Below are 7,877 nucleotides of genomic sequence, written 5' to 3'. Positions count from 1 at the left end.
ACCAAACACCCCACCCCCGCGCCATGGCTAGGATGGTTGTTATATAGTGTTCTCTATTTAACCTCCTCGTCAGATAGTACCTGGGATGTCGGAAACTGTCTGACACCACTATTATATAGTATGGTATATAAAGTATCCTTTTCATATATATACAAGTATACATATATATAGATATACTATGTTATGTTTGTATGTACCACATTGTATGGGGGCAATAGTTATATTCGGTTCATGAAAAGCCTAGCCTCGTAACTATATTGCGTACGAGTCTGAGGGTTGGACGGTAATTATAGGCAACCACTCGGGACTGTATTGGTAGCTGGGTATCAACGACAGTTGGTATTATGGATCACATAGCATGTTATATGATATCATACACCGCCGATTCAAGTGTGCATATTTCGTAGTATATTTATAAATTTTAAATTTTTTTTATTTTATATTACCTTATCTATTTAGGACTTGATTTTCTAATATTACCTCTATTTTCCTTTATTATAATTACTATTTATATTATTGTTGTTATTAATATTGTTATTATTTATTATTTATTATTATTATCAATTATTATTATGTTATTATTATTATTATACGATAGCCCTCAGACAAGTATGTTAGCCTTTGGGCAAGTATGAAAACCTTAGGGCAAGAGTTATAGCATTCGAGCAAGTTGTACTATTATTGTTATTAATATTACTATTGTCATTATTGTTTTATTATCCTTTTATCTACATTATGCATTGGTATGTTTGTAAAACAATATGAAATGCATGGTACTAAGTGGGTGGTGTGGGTGGACACAAAAGGTATTTGTGTTATTATTAAGTTATTCCTCCTATCTAAATATCTATACCTTTCTTTTGAAAGTCCTAAGAACTTGTGGAATCGATTAGAGTAAGGTGAGAGGGATAAGGTAGTACTATATACAAGTATATTTTCGTGCAAAAAATTTTCGGAGCATGCTCAACCTTTAGGGGAGATGCTGTCGGATTTTCCGTAGGATAGTCCAGTGGAGTTTCCTTTGGGATCAGGGCTTATTTGGGGTTCTGAAAAAGGATCCTAGCTGAGTCCTAACAGTACACCTTTGCTCGTAAAAGATGCTACACGTGCCTTTAAAAAATAAGAAGTCTAACCATCCAACACTCGATCTAATAGAACAGCACAAATTAGTTCATCCATGCCCAACCTTACTGTGGCCTTGTGAAGTAAACAAAAGTGCAGATGTGGAGTGTTTGGCTGAGAAAGAAAGGCTATGAACCAAGTTCAGTTGTACCAAAATAGAATTTTCTAGGCATACGAGAAAAGAGTCTAGCCGAGCATATTTGTTTGCAAGCAAAATTACCTACTTACCCTTCTTAGTCTTGCCCATATAAGACACCAGCACAATTTCCTTCTTTTTTTCTTTTTTTGCATTTTCTCTTCATTCTTCCATCATCATCAAAATCCTCCCCAAACACTCTCCTGCTTCTTCTTCTTCAACCAAAACACTACCCTTTTAAATTTCCATTTCATTTTCTTCTTCCTCTACTTGCTTAAACCGTGCCTACCTCTAGTAAGCATCATTTCTTCTTGTTTTTTCTTTACTTGAACATTTGTCTTCTTTTTCTCTTCATACAAATCGAAAGAGATAGGGCGTGTAAATATGTTTTCTTTTGCTTTTCTTTTGGATTTTTGCTTGGATTTAAAGTTTTTCCTTTGGTTGTTGTTTGAGTTGGAATCTCTTGTTGAATCTGTATCATCTAGGTATATTTCCATCGTAAACCAATGTAAGCTTTTGTTCTCTTCCAACTGAGAGCTTTTCTAGAATTTTTTAACAAATTCTCTTTAGCTTTCTTTGAAATTTATGCTTAAACTTGTTATACATTTTGTGATTAGAATCCACCCATACACGCACACCGGACAACCCGCTGGGCTGTTGATCCGATACAGTTGAAGACCGGACCAATCACTAAGGCTCAAGCCAAGAGATTTAAGGAAAACCTAGCTGTCTTCATACAAGGAGTTATCAATTCTCAAAAAGACTTGTCCATACCCGAATATTCGAAGCCTGTTTTAAGCATCCAAATGGTGGAGGCCTGTACGGCTTAAATAGCTGTTTTGGTGCATCTATGGACTCCGGGTAGCAACGAATGGATTCAACACTTTATGAGCTTAATTGATATCATCAAGAGACCATGGAATCATTTCAAGGCTGAACTAAAGCTGATCAAAAGCTTCTTATGCATATAAGTCTTCAATTTGGCCGAAAATGCTCACTTTAGGTGCTGATTTTGACTTATTTTGTTGATTAAGCAAGTTTGATTTATTCCAATCAAGGGGAAATATATGGGAATCAATATTAATCCTATTTGGTATCCTACATGGCATATGAGAGCTTATTTAGAGCCTTTGCAAGCTAGAATTTGGTCAAAGATAGCTTAGTGGTCAAGTTAGTCAACTAGTTTTCTAATTTGATTTTGATTTTTTATTTTAGGAAATTAGTTTTTTATTTGGCTTCTATTTATTTATTTGCTGGACAAATCAACTTAGGAAAGTTACTATTTTATTATTTCAGTTGTAAATTAATTAATTCCTCATTCAAAATAAAGGAATTAATTAATCAAAATTAGATTCGGAAAGGAATAAAAAATTCGACCACATTAGGAAAATAACAATGCTTGGTTGGTTTTGTCCTAGGACTTTAAGGTTTGTTGTTTTATCACTTTAACCTATTTAAGGATTATTTTTTCAATGAGAATGTACCTACAATATTATTCTGAAAATTAATTGTGGGAAAGAATTCTCTTTGTTCTCATTGAACACCTAAAACACCATTCGAGAGTAAATGTTTTAGTTTTGACTTATCAATAGGACATCCATCACCTGTTGTGGCATCTTCATCATATACCAAGGTTTATAGTCACAGGTTGATTAGGGGTTGAGGTGATCATGAGAACTTGAACTTAATTTTTTGATTCGGACTAATATAATACGGGTTTAGGCGTGAGTTGACCTAGGTTCGTATAATTTGGTATCAGAGCCAAATTGCGTTCAGGTTTGATCTATTTTATTTGTTTTCTTTATTTTTGTGTTATTCTACAATTTTAGCATTAGGTTAAGGTTACATCCATCTCATACACATTCTGCATTAAAAAAAAAAAAAATCTCATTCCTAGTCAAATTAGATTTTCCATGCTTTACCTTATTTTTGCTTTCTAGTTTGTTGGTTGTTTTTCATCATTATTCTTGTTAATTTGGTTTATTATTGATTTTTCTTTGCTGTTTTAATCTTAGTTAGTTTGATTCATATATTCAAAAAAAAAAAGTAGAGAGATTTGAAAGCATGTTGCATTAAAACCTAAAAAAATTGTGCAATTTGTTAATACTAGAGTGAGATCTCTGGTTTGGTGGAATTTTGGTGTTGGTATTGTAATTTTTGTTGTTTATTCTTGCTACTGGAGTTGTGTTTGAGTTCTCTGAGTGAATAAAAAAAAAGGCCAGTTTATTAAAATTTGGAGTTTGAATTTGTTTGAGCTAGAAATTTTGAACTGTGAAATTTGGAGTTAATTGAAATTCAATTTTGCTGATGGATATTTGAATTTTGAGAGCTAAAATTATTTGGATTAAAATTGATAAAGGATTTGACACAAAAACTTAAATTACAAGAACAACAACAACAACTATTCTATATTTTTGTTCGATTTGATTCTTGTTCATTGTTTGAATCTCTTTTCTAAATTTTATCCTTGAATTGTTAGTTTATTCATATTCTGTTCAGTTCTTTATTCATTCCAAAAATTTGTTTATTCATTTACCTTGTTTTTGCTTAGAAAGGCCAAGACTGGGTTTTATCAATTCACTTGGTAATTGATTATTTTTGCTTGCTGTTTTTTTTTTTTTATATAAGTTTAAATTAAGGTATACTTGTGATCTAGTAGCTGTTAAGTGTGTTTTAATTAGAATTTTGAGTTAATTCTTTGAGTGGAAAAATGCAAGAGAGTGTGAGCCAAAACTAGTGTGCAAATGCCAGTGATAAGATCTTGTTTTAGTGAAACACGTGAGAGAGTGAATTTGGTGAGGATTTTTGTATTATTATTACTAATATGGTAGATTCAGGGATAAGGAGAGGAGATGGATCTTTAAGAATTAATGAAAAGGAATCTATGGCATTCAAGGGCGATTCAAGAGCAACGGGAAGTGGAAGGGAACATACCGACATGATGGCAATCATAGAACAACTCCAAGGGATAAATGCTCACTTTGATCACCTATATCAAAAATGGGACAGAGTTGAGAATTCACAAGGTGGATTGGATACAAGGTTTGATGTACATGGAGGTCGAGATCAAGGTCAAGGAGGCCGAGGGCGACCTAGAGAGGAATTCGAGAAAGGTAATTTTGGAGATAACCTTGAAGAAGAAATTGATGATATTTTTGCAATCCAAGGAAGACCAATCCATGGGAGACCAGCAAGGGAAGAGGATGATGATCTTGGAAATATTAAGGTCAACCTACCACCTTTCATGGGAAAAAGTGATTCGGAAGCCTACTTAGAATGGGAGGAGTGTATGGAGATGATCTTCGATTGTCACAACTATTTGGAGGCTTAGAAAGCTAAATTGGCAGCTTTGGAATTTGGACATTATTGACTCCAATGGCAACAAATGAAGGGAGCCATGAGGAAACAATTTGTACCGACTCATTACCATAGGTTACTACATCAAAGGTTACAATCTTTATTGCAAGGAAATAGGACCATGGAAGATTATTACAAGGAGATGGAGATACTCATGATGAGATTGAGTATGAATGAGGATCATGAGGCAACCATAGCTAGGTTTTTGGGTAGTTTGAATTGCGAGATAGCCAACCAAGTGGAGCTACAACAATATGCAGAATTGGAGGAGATGCTTCATGTGGCCATCAAGATTGAAAATCAAATCAATAGGAGGGGTACAAGCTCATGGTTTAGGGGAGTATCAAATAGTGGGAGGTCAAATCCAAGTGCTTGGAGAAGCAATCCCATCAATGATTCAAAGCCAATACCGAAGCAAGGTGAGGAGAGCACCAATGAGCCAAGAGAGAGATGATAGGGCCGAACCAACTCAAGCACACAAATTTGAAGGTAAATTTAATCTTAAACCTTCAAGAACTAGAGATATTGTTTGGTTTAAGTACCAGGGTCGAGGACATATTGCTGATCAATGCCCAAACCAATGGTGTTGAAGGTAATGGTGAGTTAGAATCTGAAAGTAAAACAAATGGAGGTGAAACTGAGCAAGAAGAGGAAGAACTTGAAGATGAAGTCGAGACTTTAAATGCTTCACATGCCAAATCGAGTTTGGTGAGTAGGAGAGTGTTGACCGTGTACAAAGATGAGGATCAAATTCAAAGAGAGAACATCTTCCACACTTGTTGTGAAATCTAAGGTAAGATTTTTAGTACGATAATTAATAGTAGAAGTTGTGCAAATATAATTAGTAATGTCGTGGTTGAAAAATTAGGATTAGCAACAATTAAACATCCCGAACCATATAGATTACAATGGCTTAATGATAGTGGTGAAATGAAAGTAAACAACAAGCGAAATTAAAATTCAGCATTGATAAATATGTGGATGTTATTTCGTGTGATGTTGTGCCAATGTATGCCGGACATATTCTATTAGGTAGACCATGGCAATTTGATACTATACATTATGGTCGAGAGAATGCTATTGTTTTTAGATTTATAAGTAAAAAGGTTAAGCTAGAACCATTAACTTCCAAGGAGGTATTTAGAAACCAACTTTAAATACAATAAAGGAGGGAGGTTGAAAAGCTCAAAGAATGGATTAGTGTGGCACCCAAGGCTTCAACTCCAATCCAAGGGGGCAAGGCCAAACGAGACTAACCAGGTAAGTATTCTAAAACCCAAATTGAGTAGAAAAACAAAGCTAAAGTCAAGAGTGAGAAAAGGGGAGGAAAAGCCAAGAGTGAGGTGAAAGTAATGGAATCCGTGAGTGAGAAAGAAAAAGAAAGAAAAGAAAGGAAAAATAAAAATTTATATCTTAGTTTTGGGTATGTTAATAAAGCCATTTTGAGTAAGAAATCATTGCTGGTCATGGTTTATAAAGATGCTTATTTAAAGATGCTTTTGTTGTATAGAACTCTATCTGCATTGTTGAGAACTTTACTTAGTGGAAATTAGAAAATTTGGGAGAGATTTTTTGCTAACTTTAAAAGGCGTGATTTCTATAAAGATAAATTGGTATTTTTAGGATTTTTTATGATAGTGTTTGACGCAGGAGATTGCGTTTGGTTACATTTAAAGGAGAGGTTTCCCAAACAAAGAAAGTCGAAGCTTATGCCACGTGGGGATGGATCTTTTCAAGTCTTGGAATGTGTAACACCCCGTCCCGAACCATGTCGGAAATTTTTGCACGTTAACCGAGGATGGCTGTTGGCCGTTGACCGAAGGGGTCAAAAGTTGACTTTTTGATCCGGTTGAAATTCTAGGTTGACTGAGGTGCCGTTACGAAATACACGTTGGTACGAGTTCGTAGACTAGTAGCACGTTGAAAACGGAGCTACGGTTTGAAAGTTATGAGCAAAACAAGTTGAGGTCCAAACTGTCCAAGGGGTGCCGGAGTTGACTTTTTATTCATGTAAGGTTGAGCTTTGACTCATGTATGGTTGTAAAGTGTTCGTCGATACGAGTCCGTAAACTAGCGGCACGTCCGATTTGGACATGTGGTTTGGAAGTTATGGACCTGTAGAGTTTTTCAAACACCGTATTATTTTAATATTATTTTTGAACGCGTAACGATGTGCCACGTGTGACTTAATGAAAGTGACCATGTGTCACCATGTTGAGAAGCCACATGTCAACCATGTGTAAAATTATTTTTTTTTATTATTATTTTAAATAATAATATCATTATTTAATTATTTAATTATTTTTATTTTATTTATTTTATTTTCTTTCCTTTTTCTTTTTCTTTTTCTTTTCTTTTTTTCTTTTTTTTTCTTTCCCCACGTGGGAAAAAAGGGCCAGGGGGGCCCGATCCTCTCCTTCTTCTTCTTCTTCTTTCTTTTTTTTCTTTCTTTCTTTCTTTCTTCCCTCCCACCGACCGTCTCTCTCTCTCCCTGCTGCACTTTTTCTGGCCACCGGAACCACTCACGCGCCGGCCGACGTGAAAGACCGCAGCTGGGTGACACCGGCAGCCAAATTTCCGGCCAAATGGCCAACAGACGCGCCTGGATCGGCCTCCAACGCCGGCGGCCGGTGTGTCGCTGGTTTGGCCATTTTTCGGCAGCCACTGGTCGTGCAACCGGTCCTTTCCCACTAATTTGGACCCTCTGAGTCCGATTCTGAGCTCCAATTAACTCAACTCCCGTCGATTTGCAAGATACGAGGAATTGAAAACCGGCCGAAGCTTTCCGGCCAAATTCCGACCACCTCCGGCGGAATTGGGGTCGATGGAGACCGGATTGGTAATCCTCGTCGCTCAAGCTTCGATTCGGTATATAATTTGTGAATTTTGGATAACGTTTGTGTTTGACCCCCCGGGTACCGGGTATTATTTACCCAATTAAAATATTAATTACTGTGTGTGAATTTTGTTCGAGGAGCACCGGTGAGTCGTGGAATTGATCCCATGGTGGATCATGGTTTAATTGCGTACTCCAGGTGAGTGACCCACCTTTAAAAATATTTTGAACAATTTATTATATTTATTTGGTGTTTATTTGATATCTGTAATTTGTGCTCATGTGGCGTATTTTAAATATAATCAGGAAAAATATTATTTTATATATATATTTATCCATTGGTGCTAAATGAAATTTTGGGATCATTAAGAAATTCCCGATTATTATTTTATTGTGATTAAATGGTATTTATTACACATGAGCAAG

This window comes from Ziziphus jujuba, chromosome 1 (genome assembly GCF_031755915.1).
Source record: "Ziziphus jujuba cultivar Dongzao chromosome 1, ASM3175591v1".
NCBI classification, from domain to species: domain Eukaryota; kingdom Viridiplantae; phylum Streptophyta; class Magnoliopsida; order Rosales; family Rhamnaceae; genus Ziziphus; species Ziziphus jujuba.
The sequence above is the reverse complement of the archived record's forward strand: the minus strand, read 5'-3'. Positions refer to the sequence as shown.